At 42.6% G+C, this 25117-nt stretch overlaps 1 protein-coding gene across 48 annotated transcripts in view; it reads left to right on the forward strand.

Moving 5' to 3' along the window:
* Positions 1-25117, forward strand: part of RIMS2 (regulating synaptic membrane exocytosis 2) — a 911223-nt gene that overhangs the window by 135428 nt on the left and 750678 nt on the right. The gene's annotated exons all lie outside the window — the stretch shown is intronic.

Here is a 25117-nt window from a genome sequence, read left to right on the forward strand (position 1 = left end):
ACAGAAAAAATGATTCATTAAACCACTTTTTTTTACCACTACTATTCCTTTATATTGTGTTTTTAAGTTTTCAGATGCAGCAGTTTAGAGGTTTGATGAAAGGTTTAGCACTGGGAAACAATTTGATAGATACATAGTGCATTTTATATACAACTATACAAATCAGACCACAAATGAGGAGGACAGAGGGACTTTGTTCAAAATGAGGGACAGTCCTTTGAAATCAGGGACAGTTGGGAGCTAGGCATTCACCTTTGCCATACATGCATAGATTTCTCTAATTCAGCTGACAGCTTCTTGAATACCCGAACAGTGACTGCATCTGATAGGATGCAGTCAGTGGGGTAGATTTACTAAAGCTGGAGCACTCAGAATCTGGTGCAGCTGTGCATGGTAGCCAATCAGCTTCCATCTTCAGCTTGTTCAATTAAGCTTTGGCAATAAAACCTGGAAGCTGATTGGTTCCTATGCAGAAGTTGGCCTGATTTTGCACCTCCCATAAACCCCACTGTTTGGCTGACAACTCTCCACCGGGGCCCTTTGATTTTTTTTTGCTTGAGAGGACTGTCTGAAACTGCAGACCTAATAGAGAAAATGAGGGTCCGAGAGTGTGGTCATGATACATTTTTGCTGGGGTAATGCTGAAGAAGACAATATGAATCTGGGAATATGTTACATGAGGTTAGTAGAGATCAATGCTATTACCCTAATCATTGTTCTTACTACAGACTGCTGAGGTCCGAGGGCCACACATCATATACCAAAGGGCCTCATGCGGCCCTCAGCCCACAGGTTGGTCACAAGGGTTCTAGAGAATAAGGCCTATACAGACAGTATACTATTAACCAGTGACATCATTATGGAATGAACTACTTCAAAGGCAATTATTTTATGGACCTGGCAGGTATTCTAGAGAATAAGGCCGATGCAATCACTAGAAGATAGTGACACCACTGAGGCAGATTTTTAATTGATGGCTTGACCAGAATCTTACAGAGCTGTAAATTAGTAGGGCACCATAGCAAGAGTAGGGGAGAACTGGGAATCTTTAGTTTGAGGGACAAAGGTGATCAACTAACCCTTGTTATAGGGACAGATTTCTGTCAACTAAAGAAATGTACCACAACTATGGTGCCAAAGTGAGGGATGAACATGGTGAAGGGCGATCCATTGTGGCTCCTGGCATTTGGTTACATAAAATCTTGTAGCTGCAAAGTAAGTTGGTGCTGAAACACTTCCCTCAGCCAGATACTGTAATCACAGGTCTGAACGAGGAGCAGAAAGCTATATAAGGTCCAGTAGGGCTTGTAGGTCTTTTCAATGCCTGAATAGTGAAGTATCTTCACTCAGGGACACCAGCCCAACACTTTTTATTCGTACTGGCCCAGGAGACAAATGTCCCCCTCCCCGCTATCCTGGTCCTCTCCTGATTGTGAGCCTATACAATACCCGACAGAATGTAGTCTATAATATCCCCAGAAATCTGTGTCATGAGGCACCATTGACAAGCTGAATGTTGTGTAGTCTGACAAAATGGTCACCTACGTTGTGTGTGGGGGGTCAGAGGTGCACTTCCATGTTGTCTAAAGTCTCAGCAGGGACATGTCTGAGGCAGCATGCTCATTCATATCTAATTAAAGAACTGGATGTGGTTAAGTCAGGGAGGCGTTGCCAGTTAATGGCCTAGGAATCTTTTTGTCATTCATAAAAAGGTTGCGGCATCTGTTAGTGCCAGTATAATGAGGCCTATACAAGGTCTAACAATATCAACAAAGGAAGTGGCCATCTGTTCACAGAATGTGGAAGTAAAAGCAGGCTGAGGACTACTTGCTTGTTATTCTCTGTTTTGTCGAGTGAGGTCTACCACAGACTGCAGATGACATGCACACCGGGGGCTGACGGCTCTCTACTCTCCAGCTCTTTATTGATTAAGACTCTTGTTACCTGTGCAAAACACTTATACATGATGATAGCAACTATCAGAATCATCTGGAAAAGTGAATGGAAATGTTTTTCATTTTTTACCCTTGTATTTGTCTGCTAAAAAAAATTCTGTTGGTGATTGAAACAAATTCGCCAGAATGCGGTCCTGTTACATAGTTACATAGGTAATCTGTTTGAAAAAAGACACAAGTCCATCCAGTTTAACCAACACAGAAAAAGAAAACCCATAACACACACAAGTAGAAAACTTCCATATACATATAAAATTAGAATATCATCAAAAAGTTAATTTATTTCAGTAATTCAATTCAAGAAGTGAAACTCATATATTTTATATATATGCATTACACACAGAGTAAAATATTTCAGACATTTCTTTCTTTTAACTTTGATGATTATGGCATACTGCTAATAAAAACCCAAAATTCAGTATCTCAGAAAATTAGACTATTACATAAGACCTATAAAAAAAAAAAAAAAAAAAAAAGGATTTTTAATACAGAAAAATTGGCTTACTGAAAGGTATGTCCATGAACAGTATAGTATGCACTCAATACTTGGTCGGGGCTCCTTTTGCATGAATTACTGCATCAGTATGGTGTGGCATGGAAGTGATCAGCCCGTGGAACTACTGAGGTGTTATGGAAGCCCAGGTTGCTTTGATAGCGGCCTTCAGCTCGTCTGCATTTTGGGTCTGGTGTCTTTCATCTTCCTCTTGACAATACCCCACAGATTCTCTATGGGGTTAAGGTCAGGCTAGTTTGCTGGCCAATCAAGTACAGTGATACCATGATCATTAAACCAGGTTTGGCACTTTTGGCAGTGTGGGCCAAGTGCCTGCTGGAAAAGGAAATCAGCATCTCCATAAAGCTGTTCATCAGAGGGAAGCATGAAGTGCTCTAGAATTTCCTGGTGGAGGGCTGCGCTGACTTTGAACTTGATAAAACACCGTGGATCACCAGCTGATGACATGGCTCCCCAAATCATCATGGGCTGTGGAAAATTTTGCATTTCATTTGGAAATCAAGGTCCCAGAGTCTGGAGAAAGAGTGGTGAGGCACAGAATCCACGTTGCATGAGGTCCAGTGTGAAGTTTCCACAGTCGGTGATGATTTGGGGAGCCATGTCATCTGCTGGTGTTGGTCCACTGTGTTTTATCAAGTCCAAAGTCAGTGCAGCCCTCTACCAGGAAATTCTAGAGCACTTCATGCAGAGAAGCTGAAGGCCGCTATTAAAGCAACCTGGGCTTCCATAACACCTCAGCAGTATTGAGTATTGAGTGCATACTATACTGTACATGGACATACTTTTCAGTAAGCCAACATTTCTGTATTAAAAATCCTTTTTTTTATTGGTCTTATGTAATATTATGTATTATTCAAATTTTCTGATATACTGAATTTTGAGTTTTCACTAGCTGTAAGCCATAATCATCAAAAAGAAAGAAATGCTTTAAATATATCACTCTTTGTGTAACGCATCTATATAAAATATACGAGTTTCACTTTTTGAATTGAATTACTGAAATAGATTTTTTGATGATATTCTAATTTTATGAGATGCACCTCTATACAATCTTATACCCACAGTTGATCCAGAGGAAGGCAAAAAAAAAAAAAAACAATAAAGTATGATCCAATTTGCTCAGGGGGAAAAAAAATTCCCTGCTGATCCCTCAACAGGCAATCAGATATTCCCTGGATTAACTTAAACTATCAACTGTTAGCCTGCCAAAGGTCCCCATTTAAAACTGAACTCCAGCCAAAATGGTTTTCTTTTGTTTTGGATAGTATAGGGAAAAGTTCAGATTTCTTGCCTGGTTTTTATTTGTGTCAGTGACCCCATTGGACAGTTTTCCCTCACTTCCTATCTCTGTGAACAAATTGGGGTAGAGTAGTCACTGGGACAGCAAAAAAAACATTGTCAGACAGTTTAACCCCTTTTCTTTCCCACCCTGGCGTCCCTTTAAAAATGACTGAATGCCCAGGGGGGTGGGAAGGATCGGCAATCATGTCACCACTGTGATTGGCTGTCACAGTGGTTACATGTTTAGGAACTGCTCCCGCTGGCTACCGATTGTTAGCCCAGAGACCCATATGTGTGGTGTGTGGACATTAAAGCCCACCTTTTTTTAAACATATGTGTTAACCCTTTTTCTGTGTCTCCATTGGAGAAAACGAACATCAATGCCTGTGCTGAGACAGAGAGGGGAATTCTTCCCATTAGGAACACAGACAGCAATGAGAACCTGACAGAGGCTCAAACTCTTCCCTCCTCCATCCAAAACTAAATAAAATGCATTGTCTGGAGTTTGGCCTCATGCCATTATTAAGGTACCACTAACAGTTTGGCCATCCTTATTGTATGAGAATACCCACATTGAGACCACAGCTCTTCTTAAAGAGACCCTGTCAGCATCAGACTTTTTAAGCTGAGTATATCATGGAAAATGTAAGAAAGGTATTCATCATCCATGCTGGTACTTTACCAAAATAGTGTTTTTAAGGGTTTTCTCAGATAGGTTTTAATTTTTATAGCAGCCTTAAAGCATAATAATGCACCTATAATGTTAATGAGCATTTTTTTACAAGGCTAAATGCAATCGCATCGTAAATGCATTATAATTGCCGTTGCCGTGTTTACAGTGCGTTTATGGCGCCATAATGTCCGAATACAACTTTTTAGCTATCACTCACCTAATCCTCCGGTCCTCCCCCCACTGTCCAGCAGTCTTGTGCGGTGGACTGCTCCTGACGTCATCACGCCCATAGATCAGATCTGGATGTGAAGATGCCAGGAACAGTCCACCGCTGGAGTGGGGGAATGTAGGATCGAGTGAGTATAGGCTCTTTGTTCACCCCTAGGCAAAACAAGCAGTTAACCCATGCAGTGCAGGCACAGCATGGGCAAAAAGATTTTTGCCTGGAGTTAGGCTTTAACATTTATTTATTTTTTATTTTATCGTTTATTTATTTATTTGTATCTATTTTAAGGTATATCTTAACATTTATTTATTTCTTTTAATTTTACAATTTATTTATTTTTAGCTCTTTTAAGGTATATCTTAAAGCTGAACGGGCAAGTGTGCCCACACTGCATGGGTTAATAGCCTGTTTTTGTTCAGGCTAGGGTTTCAGAGGGCGAGATACACTCACCTAATCCTCCGGTTCTCCTGATGCAAGATCGGTCCCTTCGACTCTTGAACCCCCCTCCCCTTGGTCTTCTGTGGTGGACACCGATAGACCAGCTCTGGATGTGAAGACGCCAGGAACAGTCATCGCTGCACATGGGGGAGCGTTGTTTTCCAGAGGATCAAAGGATCGGGTGATTATAAGCTCTGCGGTCACCCCTAGACAAAACAAGCAAAACCCATGCAGTTCTGGCACAGCCCCACTGCATGGGGGAAAAAAAAAATTGCCCAAACTTGGGCTTTAACATTTATTTACAGTATTTATTTTTATTGTATTTTATAATTTATTTATTTTTTAAATTTAAGGTATATCTTAACAGGTATTTGTTTATTTTTATTGTATTTTATCATTTATTTATCTTTAACTATTTTAAGGTATATCTATTTATTTATTTATTTTCAACTATTTTAAGTTATATCTATTTATTTTTTTATTTTTATTTTAATTAATGATTTATAAAGAAAATCTTAATATTTGTTTGCAACACCTTTATCATTTATAAATAATATTCAAAAGTATAAATACAAGCAGTGCGGATAACTGACAGTAACATATGTTATGTTGCATGTTGTATTTATACTGACCACAGGACATAAGTTCAATTAAAGCATCATCCGTATTGTACGAGGTATATTAGATGGACACTTAACCTAGGGCTTTGAGGTTTCTGTATTAATAAATTAAACACACAGGGATTATTTAATAAGAGCGCAATTTAAAGGTACCCACAGACAAAAGATTATCTTTGGGCATTGAACGCTTGTGTTTGTGAAATCCTCCTTACCTGTACTGCTACCCTCAGACTGGCTGGTCTTGGGATAACGGGTCAGGATAGATTTTATTCTATTCAGCCGATTGGTATTGTTACCCATAGATAAGGACGATTGTGAAGGTTATGGGTGTAGTAGATTTTTATGGCCCCTGAGGGTTTTTTATTTTTTTGTTGTGTTTTTTGCTGACATTTTTCTCGCAGGACAAAGATATACATATAAAAAAAACAAAATAATAAAAAAAAAAGTATAGCAACACAAATATTAAACTGCAAAATCAAATTAATTATTCAATTTGGTCTAAATCACACAGCTCCGCTCTAATCTTCTTAAAACCACGTTTAGTGATTTTTCTTTAAACAGCACCAGGGATGCTACTTACCAGGAATGAAATGCGTCCTGTGAGCTGACGACTGCTGTTCTTCAGTAGAAATCATCAGTAATCTGCCCCCCCGGATAGCCCCACAGTGGTGACCTTCTGGTGCTGCGGGGTGTAATCTCAGCGCCTGCGCCTGTGACGGCACGCCTCAAAAGTGCAGACTATGCCCGCCATTTTGCTCCCCCATCCTCCATTTATAGCTATGTATTAAAGTGTTCCATAATTGGAATTCATCGCTTGCCCTCAAATTTACAGAACACTTTACATAGTGCATTGTGGTGCTGTTTAAAAGACATTTTATTTCACTAAACTTCAGCTTTAATTTTTTTTTTTTCATTAATTTTGTTTGTTGGTTTTCTTGTGCCATTAAAAATGAATACATTAAGCAAAATTGAAAATAAAATGCAGTTATTTCATTTGTAGATAGATTTAAAACAAGCATACTAATATACTGCATAGAAAATAAAAATAAAATATTTTTGCGCAAGGCATATTTCCAAAAGAAAGCTTTATTTGTCAAAAATGATTATTATTATTATATCATTAATATTATGATGCTATATTGTCAGCAGGACAGGAAGTGAAGGTACATCGAATGAAGTGTTGGATACCAGTAGATACCTGATGAGGGTTCTAACCCTTCTCTACCATAACTCCTGTAAAACTGCATGTACTAGATGGATCCGATGATCATAGGAAATAAATGCATCTGATGGGCACTGATGAGGCAGCACTGATGAGGCGGCACTGAATGGCACTGATGAGGCTGCACTGATAGGCAGCACTTATGGTCACTGATAGGCAACATTGATGGGAACTAATAGGCAACACTAATGGGCACTGATAGGCAACACTGATGGACACTGATAGGCAACACGGATGGACACTGATAGGCAGCACTGATGGGGCTTCAATCATAATCAGGGCACTGATGGGGCTGCACTTATAATCAGGGCACTGATGGGGCTGCACTGATGATCGGGGCACTGATGGGGCTGCACTGATCATTGGGCTGCACTGATGATCGGGGCACTGATGAGGCTGCACTGATGATCAGGGCACTGATGGGGCTGCACTGATGATCAGGGCACTGATGGGGCTGCACTGATGATCAGGGCACTGATGGGGCTGCACTGATGATCAGGGCACTGATGGGGCTGCACTGATGATCAGAGCACTGATGGGGCTGCACTGATGATCAGAGCACTGATGGGGGACTGCACTGATGATCAGGGCACTGATGGGGCTGCACTGATGATCAGGGCACTGATGGGGCTGCACTGATGATCAGAGCACTGATGGGGCTGCACTGATGATCAGAGCACTGATGGGGGACTGCACTGATGATCAGGGCACTGATGGGGCTGCACTGATGATCAGGGCACTGATGGGGCTGCACTGATAATCAGAGCACTGATGGGGCTGCACTGATGATCGGGGCACTGATGGGGCTGCACTGATGATCGGGGCACTGATGGGGCTGCACTGATGATCAGGGCACTGATGGGGCTGCACTGATGATCGGGGCACTGATGGGGCTGCACTGATGATCGGGGCACTGATGGGGCTGCACTGATGATCAGTGTAAATGTCCCCTGTCACACTTGCTGGTTACAAGCTCTCCTCTCCTTATACTGTGACAGCACATGAGGAAAGGAATGCTGATAACTGGCAAGTTTGCTGAAAAGAGTCTCATGGATGATGTTAAATAGAGGCAGAAAAACACAGTAAGAAACAATTTCATGAAAAATAGATTACAGGTCCCTGGATGTGTATGGATTATTTTTGGAGAATACCGATATTGTTTAGTGCCACTTTAAGCTATTACAAAGTTATCACTGAATCAATTGGTCCATATCAGAAATGTAACATGTGATCTGGTCCATAAGGTGTATATAGTATATGAGGGCTCTAGTAGGTAATTCATTTTTAAGCATTTATCTCCCTATACTTCCTATCTGTGTGCAGTGCACAGAGAGAAGCACACTGCCACTTGCAGGCTGTAGCTGTTTGCTTGTAAGCAAGTGATTACCATGACTGCCACTGGAGGGAGCACACTCACCGGCCACTTTATTAGGTACACCTGTTTAATTGCTTGGTAACACAAATTACTAATCAGCCAATCACATGGCAGCAACTCAGTGCATTTAGGCATCTAGACCTGGAGAAGACGACTTGCTGAAGTTTAAACCGAGCATCAGAATGGGGAAGAAAGGAGATTTAGGTGACTTTGAACATGGCATGGTTGTTGGGGCCAGATGGGCTGGTCTGAGAATTTTCACGCACAGCCATCTCTAGGGTTTATAGAGAGTGGTCAGAAAAAGAGAAAATATCCAGTGAACGGAGGTTGTGTGGAGGAAAATGCCTTGTTGATGTCAGAGGAGAATGGGCAGAGTGGTTTGAGATGATAAAAAGGCAACAGTAACTCAAATAACCACTCGTTACAACCAAGGTATGCAGAATACCATCTTTGAACGCACAACACATCGAACCTTGAAGCAGATGGGCTACAGTAGCAGAAGAGCACACCGGGTGCCACTCCTGTCAGCTAAGAACAGGAGATTGAGGCTACAATTTGTACAGGCTCACCACAATTGGACAATAGAAGATTGGAAAAATGTTGTCTGGTCTGATTAGTCTCGATTTCAGCGACATTCAGATGGTAGGGTCAGAATTTGGCATAAACAACATGAAAGCATAGATCCATCCTACCTTGTATCAATGGTTCAGGCTGCTGGTGGTGGTGTAATGGTGTGGGGGATATTTTCCTGGCACGCTTTGGGCCCTTTAGTACCAATTGAGTCACGGCCTACCTGAGTATTGTTGCTGACCATGTCCATCCCTTTATGACTACAGTGTACTCATCTTCTGATGGCTCCTTCCAGCAGGATAATGCACCATGTCACAAAGCTCAAATCATCTCACCACCGGTTTCTTGAACATGACAATGAGATCACTGTACTCCAATGTCCTCTACAGTCACCAGATCTCAATCCAATAGAGCACCTTTGGGATGTGGTGGAATGGGAAATTTGCATCGTGGATGTGCAACCAACAAATTTACAGCAACTGTGTGATGTTATCATGTCAATATGGACCAAAATCTCTGAGGAATGTTTCCAACACCTAGTTGAATCTATGCCATGAAGAATTAAGGCAGTTCTGAAGGCAAAAGGGGGTCCAACCCGGTACTAGCAAGGTGTAACTAATAAAGTGGCCGACCAGTGTATATTAACATTCCCACAGCAAGGGGCACTGAACCTGAGAAGTTTAAAATTCATCCGAACCCAAGAACAAAAACTGAATATATCTCAGTCCTTAGATGTGGTGGCTGCATTAGTTTATTTTTTTCCTTTGTTTTCACTTGGTGATCCTGCCATAGACTGACAATGTTTAGCCACTGTACTGTATGTATGGAGGAGCACCGTTGTCACCCTAGGAAAGGAAGTGTATAAGGACTACAGAACGCCTCTCCTCTCCTCATCTATATAACCAAGGGGAGGTGTACTGTAGTTCACAGGTGAACTGGGCAGGGCTGATAACTCTGTAGAGTGCTCCCTAGATTAGGATCAATACATTTTTTTGTGCACTTATCAGGCAGACGGGTGGGGCTATCCCCCGGGATCCCTTAATGTCGGCATAGACTGCCATAACTTGTGATTCATAGAGATAGCAGAGGGAGGAGAGGAAAGCTACAAATCACATTAGGTGCTCTGGATTGAAGTGAACACTATAGAGGGATATGCTTTGTTCATTTTTCATTTCAGAGGTTTACAACCAGTTTAACGCCTTGGCGCCGGCCGCACGCAAATACGCGGCCTCTTAGCACCTGGTGCAATTGCTGCTCAAACAGCTATGCTGCGCGCTCCAGACACAGCAGCGCCTAACCAAAAGCTCACCATTGCTGCTTGCGTGCAGCGCTCTTAAGACCTCTTACGCCCGGTTCACATATGAGCCGCATGCGGCTCACAGCAGGGGTCCAGTGCGTCCTCATTCACCATTTCCGGTCCGATTTCAGCCTGAATTTTGGGCTGAATTTGGACCTGAAACGGACCAGAAGACTCACAGCATTTTTTTGCAAAACACACCGGACCCACTGCGGAGATATGTGAACCGGTTCAATAGAGAGCCGGTCAAAATCTCCTGCTATTGCGAATTGGATGTGGGCATCCAATTCTCAATGGTGTGAACCCAGCCTTAAAGGGCTGGGTGGTGCTGGCGTGAAAAGGTCAAGTATAGCGTATTTTCACGCAGGGCGTATTTTGAGTTGCTTAACTGCAAATTTATAGATTACCCACTAGAGGGAGCTCAGTGCAACTACATTGTCTGTCTGTTGCAATATGAGCTGCACAGGGTGTGCATTGTTTGCAGGTAGATGACTGTGAGAAGGAGCAGTAAAGCACAACCATTGTGCAGCACAGCAAAGCAGGAAGCAGAGCCTGCCTATGTAATCAACAAATATTGCTGGCCCCATCCCCTTATAATAATAAATTATACATAGAACCAATATTTTGCTTTTTTTTTTTTTATATGATTTTATATATCTGGCATGTACAGTATGTCAATTTTTTTTTTAAAGGACTATGCATTTCCTTTAATGCTAGTGGCCATTTTTTTTATTGCTGCTTATTTGCCAAGACATGTGGAATTAATAGCCTGATAAATTTACTGAGCAGTGTGTGAAGTTCTATGTAAATAATAATTACTGCAACACATATTTTAATAATTTAAGCCGGTTAAGGATGCCCACATCCACTGTATTCATTTTTTATGTGCAAAACGTAGGCGTCGGGGAGCAAATCAGACATCTGCAGAATCCCATTTCCTGGGTATTGATTTCCCTGCGCTGCATGCAACAGAACCGCAATGCCAGGGAAAACAAAAGCAATCGGTGTCACAGGTCGAATCAGCAGAAAATCAATGTGTCTCCATCTCAAATCATCGACAATATTAAAGACAACATCATTGTACAAATAGGCAAAGCCGTTTATGCTCCTCGGTAGTGGGGAACACCTTTGGTTAACTGCTTCCTTGCTGAAATTGCACCTTCTTGAACGATTAAATATTTTCATGAACTCGAGCAACCACTAACTGCTCATATAAGAGCCATAAAACCTAGAGTAATTGCGTTATTATTTAAGGAAAACTACAACTCTTCCCAGGAAAGATACCTAAAGTAGACCTCCAGTCAAAACTTTTTTGATCAGCTTTGTATACCGTGAAGAAAAATTTAGTTAGAACCAGAGGCAAACGTTTTTTCTTTATATTGAATAGAGTAAAGGAGGGTTATAACCCCGATCTGTTTTTGTTTTTTTTATGCCACCTGTCCTATTGGGTAGATTTCCCTGCACTTTCTGTACCATAGACAAAACATTAAGTGAGAGGAAATCTCTTATCAACGGGGTCATCAGAACTAAAGTGCCCTTTGAAAGATTTCCCCTCTTATTTCCTCTTCTGGGGACAACCCAGAATTTTCACTTTCACTCTTGGTGAGAACAGTAAACAGGACAAATGGAGAAAGTGAAAATCCCGAACGAGGGACCCAGACAGCACTCTATCCAAAACAAAAAAAAATTCATTTAGTTAAACTTTACCCCTTTCCACCAGCCCTGGTGTCCTCTTTAAAAGTACTAGATGCCCAGGGGGGCAGGAAGGATCGGCGATCATGTGACCACTCTGATTGGCTGTCACATGATCAGAAGCTGGTTACCGATGTTTACTCCAGACCAAGAGCCATTTTCAGCAGCTCGGTCTTTGTGCGCACTCCCAGCACATAAAAACATTGCCCACCCAGCAACACATATGTGCGGCGTGTGGGCATTAAAGCCCAGCTTTTTGCTGCCACACAAATGTGTTATGGCGTAAAGGGGTTAAAAACCCAGCTCCGGGTGGGATAGAGAGCTTGTCCTATGTCCATCCCTGCTCCTTGGGCCAACCTCAATCCCTGGACTCCAGGGATTACAAAACAAATCTAGCCTTGGTAGCAACTCTGAACAGCAAGGGTTAAATGCTCCTTAAAGTGGTTGTAAACAGAGACATATGAAAAACATGAACTTAAAGCATATCATTCTATAGTGTTTACTGGTCTCATTCCACTAAGTGTCATTTCTATCTGCTGCTTCGTTCCTCTGCTATAAGCATGAGTCACTTCTGATAAGTCTTCCTGACACCAAGAGAAAAATGGTGACAGGGGAGGGACCTTTATCTGACAGCCTCAGCTCTATTCCTGTGTGCTGTGTGAAGGGGACACACCCCTTTCCTCCAATCAGCTCTTATCTTGGCCTGTTCAGCAGTGGGAGGAATAGTGGCCCATTATTGGTATCAGTGGGAGGAGTGGTGCCCCATTATTGTTAATAGTGGGAGGAATGGTGCCCTATTGTTGGTAACTATGGGAGAAATTGTGCACAATTGTTGGTATCAGTGGGGGAAATAGTGCTCTTTTGTTGGTGTCAGGGGCATGAATGGTGCCCCATGATTAATGTCAGGGGGGAGAATAGTGCCCCATCATTGGTGTCAGTGGGAGGAATTGTGCCCTATCACTGCTGTCAGTGAGAGGAATAGTGCTCTATCATTGATGTCAGTGGGAGGAATAGTTCCCCAAGGAACAGATAAAGACAAGCAAGTGTCCCATCTGGCCTCCAGATTGCAGTTTGGAGACCATTACTTTAGGCTTACAGAATGTGGGCAGAATTCCCTGCTATGCTGATCATGTGGTGCCAACAGTCTCCCTTCTCCCTAGGCCAGGGATGCTCAACCTGTGGCCCCCAGGGCCCTCTGATGTTGCCTTCAACTCAACTTAAAACCAGGGAAGTGCATTCCCGGGGGGGAATTGTCCATCCGCAATGGCGACCCCACCCCATGCTCCAGGACCCATGCGGCCTTCCAGTCACATTCTGTTTTACATTTGGACAGGAGGGGCAGCGGGGGCGGTATATTACAGGAACCAATCCTCTCCATTTTCCTCCTGCAACCACTAAAAACCCATTTCTCCCTCCTCTACCCCCCTGTGGGCATTCAGCGGCTGTAAGAGGAAAATGTTCACTATGCTATTTAAATAAAAAATGTGAAATTCTGAAACATTTAATTTCATTGTGGCACGTGACCGCTTACCAAATTACTTAAGTGGCCCTCGCTCTTCAAAAGGTTGAGCACCCTGCTCTAGGCCTTGGCCAACCACAGATCTATGTTTCCGAAGTCCCAGTAGACTTCAGAAACGAGAAAGTATGCTTACTCTACATGGAAAATGGGGTTTAATGCATTTGGGTGCTAAAAATACAAACGCAAGCTACTCGCTAGGGGGAGAACCTCTGGGGGAATCCAGGATGGAAAAGGACCAGTGGATCCAAGTAGATGATAGGTTCAGCAATTGAATGCAATGCCAAGCTGCTGCAAGCAAAGCCAACAGAATATTGGCATGCATTAAAAAGGGGATTAACTCCAGAGATATAAAGATAATTCTCCCACTCTACGCATCTTGTGTGTGTCGTCCTGTTTTGGGCACCAGTCCTCAGGAAGGATGTGCTGGAGCTGGAAAGAGTTCAGAGAAGGGCAACAAAGCTAATAAAGGGAATGGAGGACCTCAGCTATGGGAAAAGACTACAAGCATTGAACTTATTCTTTCTGGAGAAGAGATGCTTGAGAGGAGATATGATAGTAATATATAAATACCTTACTGGTGACCTTGGCATAGGGAAAAAACTTTTTAGTAAAAGGAAGTTTAAAAAGACAAATGGCCATTCACTGAAATTGGAAGAGAGGCAGTTTAACCTTAAATTGCGTAGAGGGTTCTTTACTGTCAGAGCAATAAGCAGTGGCAGCTGGTGCTCAAAAGTTTTTTGGGGGCGCAAACAAACTGAAAAATATTGAACACCCCCCCCCCCAATCAATTGCAGCCTCACCGTGCCCATCAAATGCAGCCACTGTGCCCATCAAATGCAGCCACTGTGCCCATCATACGCAGCCACTTGTGCCCATCATACACGGCCACTTGGTGCCCATCATATGCATGCAGCCACTTGTGTCCCATCATATGCATGCAGCCACTTGTGTTCCATCATATGCAGCCACTTGTGCCCATCATATGCAGCCACTTGTGCCCATCATACACAGCCACTTGTGCCCATCGTATGCAGCCACTTGTGCCCATCATATGCAGCTACTTGTGCCAATCATATGCAGCCACTGTGCCCCATCATATGCAGCCACTTGTCCCCATCATATGCAGCCACTTGTGCCCCATCATATGCAGCCATCTGTGCCCATCAAATGCAGCCAGGCTCGGCTGTGACTTCACTAACCCCCCCATCCCCCACCGCGGCCCGGTCCGGCGGCACTTACCGCTCCTCTCCTGGAGTGACGAGGCTCTCCTCCTTGGCGGAAAGCGGCAGCTCTCTTCCTCCGCGGCTCTCTTCCTCAGCAGCTCTCCCCCTCGGCAGCTCCCTTCCTCCGCGGCTCTCCTCTTAGGCAGAAAGCGGTGGCTCTCCTCCTCGGCGGCTCTCCTCCTCGGCGGTAAGCGGTGGCTGCGGGTCCTGTGTCCACTTGGCTCGTCTTCAGGCTTCCTCCGCCGTGTCTCCTCTTCCGCCAAATCGTTAGGCATCCAATAGGATCGCCTAATGCTGTGGCCAATCGGGAGACAGGTCTCACTGAGCCAGAGGCTATGCGACACAACAGGGTGTGATGGGGACGCGGTGCTCTGTGCCCCCTGAGCCCACCCTAGTTTGAAGCCTATTAGAGCCTCTGGCTCTAATCATGTGCTTCAAAATACACCCCCCCCCCCCCGCCTATCCCCGCCATAGTATTTCATGTGTCCGGCGTCCTGAAAGGGGCCGGGAACATGAAAAAAGAGGGCGGTGGAGGTATCAGGGGGGGGCGGCGCCCATGCGCCCACAATGCACGGGCCGCCACTGGCAGTAAGGATGTGGAATTCTCTTCCACAAGCAGTGGCAGCAGCAGGGAGTATCGATGGGCATCTTAACAATCACAACCTACAGGGATATAAGATTTACTATTGACATAAACACATGCACACACACACAGGTTGAACTGGATGAACTAGTGTCTTTTTTCAACCTTACCGACTATATAACTATGTAACTTGGAATCAGTTCCCCTAGGGATGCAGACTTTGGCATTAGCAACTTAGGTATTTCAATGCATTGAAAACCCTGTTTGCTGTTTTTTTCTGCAATGTTATCATAACGCAAGGATCTCTTTAATTAATTCTTAGGCAGCCAATAGCATTCTTTGTTGGCATTTTTATTATTTATCCTCCCTTCACCTTTCTAAATGTACAGTACGGCGCCTTTTCAATACAGACACCTAAAAATAGCCACTTCCCTAGCTGGCTGTTAAGTACATCGGAATATGATTACACCTAGGAAGATCCTCGCTATCAGGGATAATGTTCCTGACAAGTCACTCAAATTACTTTAATTGCATGAGCCATCAAAGTACAACATGCTGCCTTGACATACACACAGGTAAAATGTTCGTCTCCCGACATATAAAGCTTTCAGTTTGAAGATCAGCAAGCGTCGAGCGCGGGAGGGATATAATTTTATTTGAAGGTGACACAGGAGGAAGCGGGCTCGGTGTTTATTTTAAACATGTGTCATTCTTACTTAGCGGTTCTGTAACTGAACACCCCGTGACATCACTATTTTGAGATTAGGATAAGTTCAGTCTGCAGGGCCGTACAACATTTATGAAGACTTTACATTATTTAGTCTGTTGTATCCTTTTACTGTTGTGATGCGGCTGTTTCGAAACCCTGTGGCCCTTCTTTTTAATATATAAAAAAAAAAAAAGGACCAGGAAGATAAGTGTCTAAGTGTCTGTTGGCGTGCACCACGCTGTCTGGAACGTTTGATAGATGACAGGCACTTTTTGACACATGACTTGTCAAAAAGAATAGGAAATGCCCTCAGCTTTGACAAAGGAATAGAATATATTAGGGGATGAGATAGGCAATAATGGATAGACGTTTTATTTTTTTCCCTGAATGTTTTTGTCATTAGCACATATGACACACAGAAAGGGATCTTTACTGAGAGAGCTGTGAAATTTTAGAAACGTTTTTCACAGAAAGTGGCCCTATTGGACATAACTGAAGTTAAGACCCTGTAGAGTTAATAGATACCATGGATAGGTCAAGCAGGGTTGCACAGTAGCTTATTGGTTAACACTTGCAGCACTAGGGTCTATATGTTGAGTTGTGGTGAGGACTATGGGGTTGATATACTAAAACTGGAGAGTGCAAAATCTGGTGCAGCTCTGCATGGCAGCCAATCAGCTTCTAACTGCAGCTTGTGCAATTAAAGTGTTACTAAACCCAGTAATATGAAAATAGTTCTGACTCCAGAATTATGCAGGCACCATCAAATGGAAGGTCAATCAGCTCAGGGAACCCCTAGCAACTTCTGGAGGAACCGATTGACTGATAGGACCTGGGATCCTTAGGGTTTACCATGACCATTACTTGGACTCAAGACACCCCTTTACCTTGGATAATGCTCAGGATGAACTGGGAATTTGGGAATTCCGAGGCCCAAGTAATGCTTAGGGTTGACACTAAAGAGGCTAAGTAGCCCTTAAAACTAAACTAATACTGTTCTATAGAATCCTTGTTAGTCAGCCAACTTATCAATTTTAAATAGAGGTCCACTTTAAGAAAGTTACATTATGGTTTTATGAGGCAAAATTGCTAAAATAACCTAAAAGTGGACACAAAGTTAAAGCAGAACTAAAGCCTGCAAATAGATTTTGCTCCAGCTATGTGACATCCCTCATCTACTTTACTGGCGACATCTTTTCTCCAGCTTCTTCTGGGTGCAGGGTCTTCAGCTGTCTTGATTGGCTAGGGAGGAATGACACAACTCTCCCATATGTGCATGGGAATTCATTCTGCCACTGAGATGTGCCGAGAATAAACTAAGCTACGCATGCGCAGCTCCGTGTACATTCTAAAGGAGACTGTGAGCAGGCAGATACATTTGTTTTATTGCAGAAGAGTTTGCCTGCTTGCAGTTTTTTACTTTTAGTTCTGCTTTAAAAAGGCACTATCACCTTGCCCATACAGGCTAAAGTCACAGTGCCTCCTGATAACCTGTCAGTAAGTCCCTTGCAGCCTCTCCACTCCATTGGAGCCCTCACTCTATTTTTCTAACACAGCTGGCCTTTAAGGTAAGGGGGACCATGTGACCTCCAGAGTGTTCAGGCCTGACCTTCCAATCAGCTAATGGGGGCATGAGTGGGTTATCTGGAGACACTGTATAAAGGGGGCAGGTGGCAGTGTCTCTAATACTTGGATGTTTAAGGCTACTGTACATGAGAGCTGACCATGGGGCACAAAAAAATGTTAATTTAAATACAGTATATACCTCAATAGCCCCAAAGGATATACATCCACTTTGTTTGCACCAAATGCCTTTGCAAACCCAGTTATTACCTGTTAATTGTAGCAGTGACATTATCACTATGCTGTACATAGCCTTTGCAGAGAACAGAGCTGTGGGAGGGGCTCAGCAGGTCCACCCACTACAGGCATGCAGAAAACTACAGGAGGGGGAGGAGACAAGACCAGTCACCCTGTGCAAAGGAGAAAGAGCAGCAGTGACTGGTCTTTATTACAGGCAGATCCTGCAGAGAATCAAAGTTTCACACTGGATTTCTGCACAGATCTGGAAGAAATACACAAAACACACCAAGATTCCAGGAAGAATACACTTGACGAATGTATTTAGACAATAATTGCTTATCCTGGAGTTCAGCCTTAATATAACATCTATTTAAACTGGCCATACATTAATAATTATTTTCTTTTAACCACTGGAAGGACAGTCGGCACTCGGGTAAACGTCAAATGGCAATGTACTTTATTGAAATTACATGAAACAGCTGTAAAACAGGCAACGCATTTCGGCCCTCAAGCCTTGGTCAGCGGGTTGAACGAAACAAAATGATGGTGAGGAGCCTTCCCCGCCATCAGAACTCACTGACCAGTGTTGCTGACTATAGCCAGCGACACTGATAATGCAAGAAAAAATCTGACAGGTTAGTTGAACAGAAGCCGATCTGTAGATCGACTTCTATATAACCAGCCTGTCCATAGACGGATCGTCATTCAGCCAGTCCCTGCTGAACCAGCCAAATTTCGATCCATGTATGGCCACATTTAGGAGGCCCTTGTAAATCCAATAGTTGCAGGAGAGGATGGAAAAACAAGATATATTTTCTTTGCTCTTCCCCCCTTATTTTTGGAATTCAAATATGTTTCTTTCCATCCGGTAGCAGGTGTCCTGGGTAGATGAGACATTCACACAGTCACCCCAGACTTCAAGTGTTTACCACTTAAATAGAAATTCTCATTTTTCATGATGTCAAAAACTGAAAAGATCCCTGACTATGAAGACTTTGCTTCTGCATCTGCGGTACTAAACATCTGCTAAAGCAAAAAAGACTTTTATTACAAACTCCGAGTTTTATATATTTGCTGTTCATTTCCAGAACTTATTCAAGGCTGCCGTGATTAAAGAGATATTTTACTGGGAGGATACAATTGTGCTGTCATTCTCTACAATATGTCTGGAAGAAAACTCTCTAGATTCACAGGTGTAACGCAAGTTACAATGACGACTCTAGCCAGAACAAATGTTACCAAAATATTACCCCTCTCTCTCTCACTCCTTCCTTTCTTCCTTTCTCTCTCCTCTTCTTTCCTTCACTTCTCTTCTCCCCCCCTTCCTTCCTTCCTTCCTTCCTTCCTTCCTTCCTTCCTTCCTCTCTCTCCCTCTCTATTTCCCTCACCCCTTCCTTCCTCTCTCTCCTATTCTTTCCTTCCTTTCGCCCTCTCTCCTCTTCCTTCCTTCTTTCCTTACTTTCCTCCCTTTCTTTCCCCCTTCCTTCCTTTCTATCTCTCTCTCTCCCCTTCTTCCTTCCTCTCTCTCTCTCCTATTCTTTCCTTCCTTTCTCTCCCCCCCCCCCCTTCCTTAATTTCTCCCTCTTTCCCCTTACATAGTTACATAGTTAGTAAGGTTGAATAAAGACACCAGTCCATCCAGTTCAACCTGAGTGAGTGTGTGTCTACAACCCTGACCCTTGTCCCTAACCCTGTACATCGCACACTCACATCAGTCCCTACCCTCAATCCAAGGTCCCCATTCATATACTAGGGCCAATTTTGGACAGAAGCCAATTAACCTACCAGCATGTCTTTGGAGTGTGGGAGGAAACCGGAGTACCCGGAGGAAACCCACGCAGGCACAGGGAGAACATGCAAACTCCAGGCAGGTAGTGTCGTGGTTGGGATTCGAACCAGCGACCCTTTTTTACTGCTAGGAGAGAGTGCTAACCACTGCACCACTGTGCCACCCAATCCCCTTCCTTTCTCTCTCCTCTTCTTTCCTTTTTCTCTCCTTCCTTCCTTCCTTCCTTCCTTCCTTCCTTCCTTCCTTCCTTCCTTCCTTCCTTTCTCTCTCTCCCCACCTTCCTTTATCGCTCTCTCCCTCTCCTTCCTTTCTCTACCCCCGATTCCTTCTTTTCTCTCTCATCTCTTCTTTACTTCCATTTTCTCCCTCTCTCCCCCCTCCTTCTTTTCTCTCTCATCTTATTTCCTTCCTTTCTATCTCTCTCTCTCCTCTTCCTTCCTTTCTCTCTCTCTTTCCCTATCCCCTTCCTTCCTCTCTCTCCTATTCTTTCCTTCCTTTCTCTCCCTTTCTTCCCCCCTTTCTTCCTTTCTATCTCTCTCTCTCTCCCCTTCTTCCTTCCTCTCTCTCTCCTATTCTTTCCTTCCTTTCTCTTCCTCTCTCTCCCCCTTCCTTCCTTCCTTCCTTTCTCCCTCTCTCCCCTTCCTTTCTCTCTCTCTCTCCCCTTCCTTTCTCTCTCTCTCTCTCTCTCCTCTTCTTTCCTTTTCTCTCCTTCCTTCCTTCCTTCCTTCCTTCCTTCCTTCCTTCCTTCCTTCCTTCCTTCCTTCCTTCCTTCCTTCCTTCCTTCCTTCCTTCCTTCCTTCCATCCTTCCTTCATTTCTCTCTCTCTCCCCTCCCTTCCTTTAATGCTCTCTCCCTCTCCTTTTCTTTCCTTCCTTTCTCTCCCTCTCTCTCCCCCTCCTTCTTTTCTCTCTCCTCTTCTTTCCTTCCTTCCTTTCTCTCAACTTTCTTCCTTATTCTCTTTCTTTCACCTTTCTTCCTCTCTCTTTCTTCCTTCCTCTCTCTTTCTTCCTTCCTCTCTCTTTCTCTCACCTTTCTTCCTTTCTCTCTCAGTCTTTCTTTCTCTCTCCTCTATTTTCTTTTCTTTTTCTCTCTCCTTCCTCCTCTCTCTCTTCCCCCCTTCCTTTCTTTATCTCTCTCTCTCTCTCCTCTTCTTTCCTTCCTTTCTCTCCTTTGCTCCCCCCACCTTTCTTTCCTTTCTCTCTCCCCCCCCCTTCTTTCCTTTCTCTTTCGCTCTCCCATTCCTTCCTTATGCATAAGCAGACTTGGTAGGTGACATAATCCATTTCCTCATTTTAGTGACCAAAAGCTGCTTAAAATTCATAAAAAATTGCCTTTATGTATGACCAGCATGGAAACTCTAAGTGATTATTTTACCAAGATCTAATCCAATCAGATAGCGATGATATTTTGTTCTTGGATTTAGATATGATTTAACTGTATCAAATTATGATGCAAAGACTTCATCACTGTCCCTTTAAATGTTCACCTGGTAGTATTACTGCCATTGTCAAGCGGTTCAAGCTGCTTTGGAAGTTTTTATTAAGGTGAAGGAAGGAAATCTGAATTCATAGTACCTGTCAATTATACATCAAAGGCCACCTAGGAAGCCACATATTAATTGTGACCTTTTCCCTGGGGAGGAAAGTGATAGATTATTTAGCAAGCCGACTGTTGACTATAAATCAGAGAGGTATAGAGAAAGAGATGAGGGAAATGTACAGTATAAGTAAAATATCACAGTATCTGTATGATAAAGAGGACCATTCTACTGAGAACAGACAGCAGGAAAAGGTCCACACCTATTATTTAAAGTAAAATGAAAGCCTAAAGCCGCGTACACACGAGCGGAATGTCCGACAGAAAAAGTCAGACAGAAGCTTTTCATCGTCTATTCCGATCGTGTGTATGCCTCATCTGACTTTTTTTTCCCGAAAATTCTGACGGACCTAGAAATGGAACATGTTCTAAATATTTCCAACAGAACCAATTCCTATTGGGAAAACCGATCGTCTGTATGCTGTTCCGACGGACCAAAATCCACGCATCTGAAATCTGAAGCAAGTACGAGACGGAAGCTATTGGCTACTGGCTATTGAACTTCCTTTTTCTAGACCTGTCATACGTGTTGTACGTCACCACGTTCTGGACGGTCAGACTTTGGTGTGACCGTGTGTATGCAAGACCGCTTGAGCGGAATTCCGTCGGAGAAACCTTTGGCGTTTATTCCGACGGCAAAACCGGTCATGTGTACAGGGCATAACACTATTCTTAAAAAAATATCCTCCCCCCTCCTCCTACCTATCCTGCCTACCCTGTGCAAAAATGATCTGTGTACTTACAGTCTGTAGTCTTCTCCAGTCTGGTCACATGATCCTGCAGCTCAAGCTCTCCTCTGTCAGTGAGCTGCTGCTGCAGGGGAGAGGAAGGAGCACTGACAATAGCTGGGCCACAGGAACTTTTGGGTCATGTCAACGCTCCTGGTATTCAAAGCTGTTGTTGAGCACAGAAGTTTTGAAAAGAGGGGAGCACCACACAAGCTTTTACAGACTTTTAAAATATTTTTTACTTTGGAACAGCCAACACGTTTCGGGGGCTCAGCACTCCCCCCTTTATCAGGACTAAAAACAAGATGATGCAGGCGCTTGGATTAGAAAGGCACTTTTGGATTGCAAAGGTGCCTTTCCAATCCAAGCACCTGGACCATCCTGATTTTAGCCCTGATGAAGGGGGAGTGCTGAGCCCCCGAAAAGCGTTGGCGGTTCCAAAATAAAAATGTTTTAAAAAGTTTGTACAAGCCGGTGTGGCGCTCTTCTCAAAACTTCAACGAACCCCTCTGGTTTTCCAGCAAGACCCCACAGTTGCTGGTGAGCAGCCTCTAGACCACAAACCACCTTGGAGGAGAGGGATATCTGAGCCTGCAGTGGGTGTGTTTGGGTATTCCTCCCCGGCAGTGCTAAGGAAGGGTAGGTTAAAAGAGAGGGATATGTGAGCCTGAACTAGATGTGTTTGGGTTTTCCTCTTTAGCAATTATAGGAGGTTAGGTTGTGAGAGGAATATATGTGACTGGCAATTATGTTCTTGTAAGCATCTTTTGGGACTGAGAAGAGAGAAGTCACAGAGAGAAATCTGGAGAGTGAATGTTAAGTGAAGCTTTGCATCTCATTTCAGCTTCCGATAAGACCAGAAGGTTTTGTTATCAATGTGATAACTTTATATATTAAAAATTTTTATAGTCTGGTTGCACATTTGAATACATATTTTTTTCTTTCTAATTGGGAAGAAAGACAGAAACATTAGAATACAATTCGTTTTTCCTGGTGTTCCTATTACATAATTAGTACAATACAGAAGAGTACGACGTTACCACTTACATGTCATTTTTACAAATTTTGAAAAGAATACATTTGCATAAATGATTAGCGTAACCAAAATATCTAAATCATGTGTACAGATGCAAATTTCCATGGGTTTGTCACTGTAAAAATGCTGAATAGAAGTGCTGTACTCATGGAGGAATTACAACCGTCATTTAGACCCTCCATTGTGCTCATCAGAACCTAGGGGTTGTTGTTTTTCTATTTTTTTCTATTATGTATTTAAAGCAGAACTCCCAACATAAAAACTTTATAACTGTATTCCTCAATAGTCAATGCAATTCGTTTCATTCCAAATTAGTTTTTTAATGAATTTCGACAAATTCGTTAATGAAAACCCGTTTAAAAAAATTTTCTGAATATTCGTAAATTCGAATATTCGAAAATTTGTAAATTCCTAAATACGTCAATTAGAAAATTTGAAAATTCAGAAATTCTAAATTCGAAAATCTGAAAATTAAAAAATCTGAAATAATAACTAACTTATAATAACTTAAGTATTACTAACTCTTAAAGTATAGGTATTGGAATTTCTTTTCAAATTTGTCTGTTACGAATATGAATTTATCTGAAGTTACGAGTTATTCAGAATAATGAATGCTGTATCTAAACGTATGGAAAATAACAGATTAATAATAATAAATAATAATAATAATTATTATTATAATTATTTGTTATTATTTGTTAATAATTTGTTCTGTTCTATTTGTTTGACATCCCTGGCGATATGATTATTTCAGATTTTTGATGCTCAAAGCGGTACAATGTTTTGCATGGAAATATGGCAATTTATATGGTAGGCCTGTAATTCTTAGGAATAACACACTTAAATCTGTCCAAACAAGAGTCTAGTAGACAGCCGGGTATGATAAAGCTTGAAACACAAAATCATAAATTATAATATAATAAATTACTATAAATAATTATAACAAGTAATAATCTAATAATAATAACAATTATTCAATAATGTAATTCTTTACATTATTGAATAATAGATCTTTAGAGCACAATTTGCATGCTAATGTCGGATCAGTTAAGACCGTGATCCGACTTTGATCCGACTTCAGTGATATTCAGTGGGCTGAAGTAGGATCAAAGTCAGACCAAAGTAGTGCAGAGAGCATTTTTAAAGTCGGACTGACCTGTGTCGGACAAGTGTAGACGGCTCTCATAGGGAAAAATTGCTTTTCATATGTCATGAGACATGAGCTCCCAATATCGGAGCGTTTGTCGTACCAGTGTGAACCCGGCCTTAAGGAATTTACACACATAACTGAGTCCAGGGTTTCAATGAAAGACAGCTGTTTGAAAGTAGATAACCACCTTCTACACTTATGAATTCATCTGGTCATTTGCAAAGTCATCTTACCTGATCTGATATGCTGTGTTTTATGCAATTCTGCTTTGTTGAGGAACTCATAGACCAGTGATGGCAAACCTTGGCACCCCAGATGTTTCGGAACTACATTTCCCATGATGCTCATGCACTCTGCAGTGAAGTTGAGCATCACGGGAAATGTAGTTCCACAACATCTGGGGTGCCAAGGTTCATCATCACTGTCATAGACTCTATGGAGTTGATACTAAAATTGTGCAAAATTTGGTGCAGCTCTGCAAAGAAACCAATCAGCTTCCACATTTTTTTTGCCAATGCTTAATTGAACAAGCTGAAGTTAGAAGCCGTTTGGCTACCATGCACAGCTGCACCAGATTTTGCACTCTCCAGTTTTAGTAAATCAACCCCAATGTAGCAGTACCCTGACCTGGATGTTTTTCAGCTTGAAGTATCAGCAGAGTCCATCGGCAAAAAGACTTGCCCAATTAATGTTACTTGCCTCCTAGTAAACCAGCGCCTGTGCTTCTACGCTTTTTAGGTTCAAATTAAATGTTGGCATAATGCAGCCATTCTTATATAGGGAAGTGCCTGAAGATTCAGATGAATAAAGGCACCCAGATCCAGAATCTATGTCTGATAGCACTCTGATTACTACGGCAGTTTATATTAAAACCTGAAATAAAGGCCCACAATGCACTGCTTTGATAGCTCTCACATGCAAATACTGACATACCGGAGAAGGGAAAGATGGGTCAGAGAAGGATAATCATAGTTTACTGAGCACAGGTAAAAAATCATTGCTGGAAAACCCGTCTGTGCTGTATGTAAAAACTATTAATGCATGGCCAATTTGGTATTTACATCATCCATTGCTTTCTAGTAGCTTGTCAATAGGAAGGGCATTGTACTCCTAAAGAA

This window comes from Aquarana catesbeiana, linkage group LG05 (genome assembly GCF_042186555.1).
Source record: "Aquarana catesbeiana isolate 2022-GZ linkage group LG05, ASM4218655v1, whole genome shotgun sequence".
NCBI classification, from domain to species: Eukaryota; Metazoa; Chordata; class Amphibia; order Anura; family Ranidae; genus Aquarana; species Aquarana catesbeiana.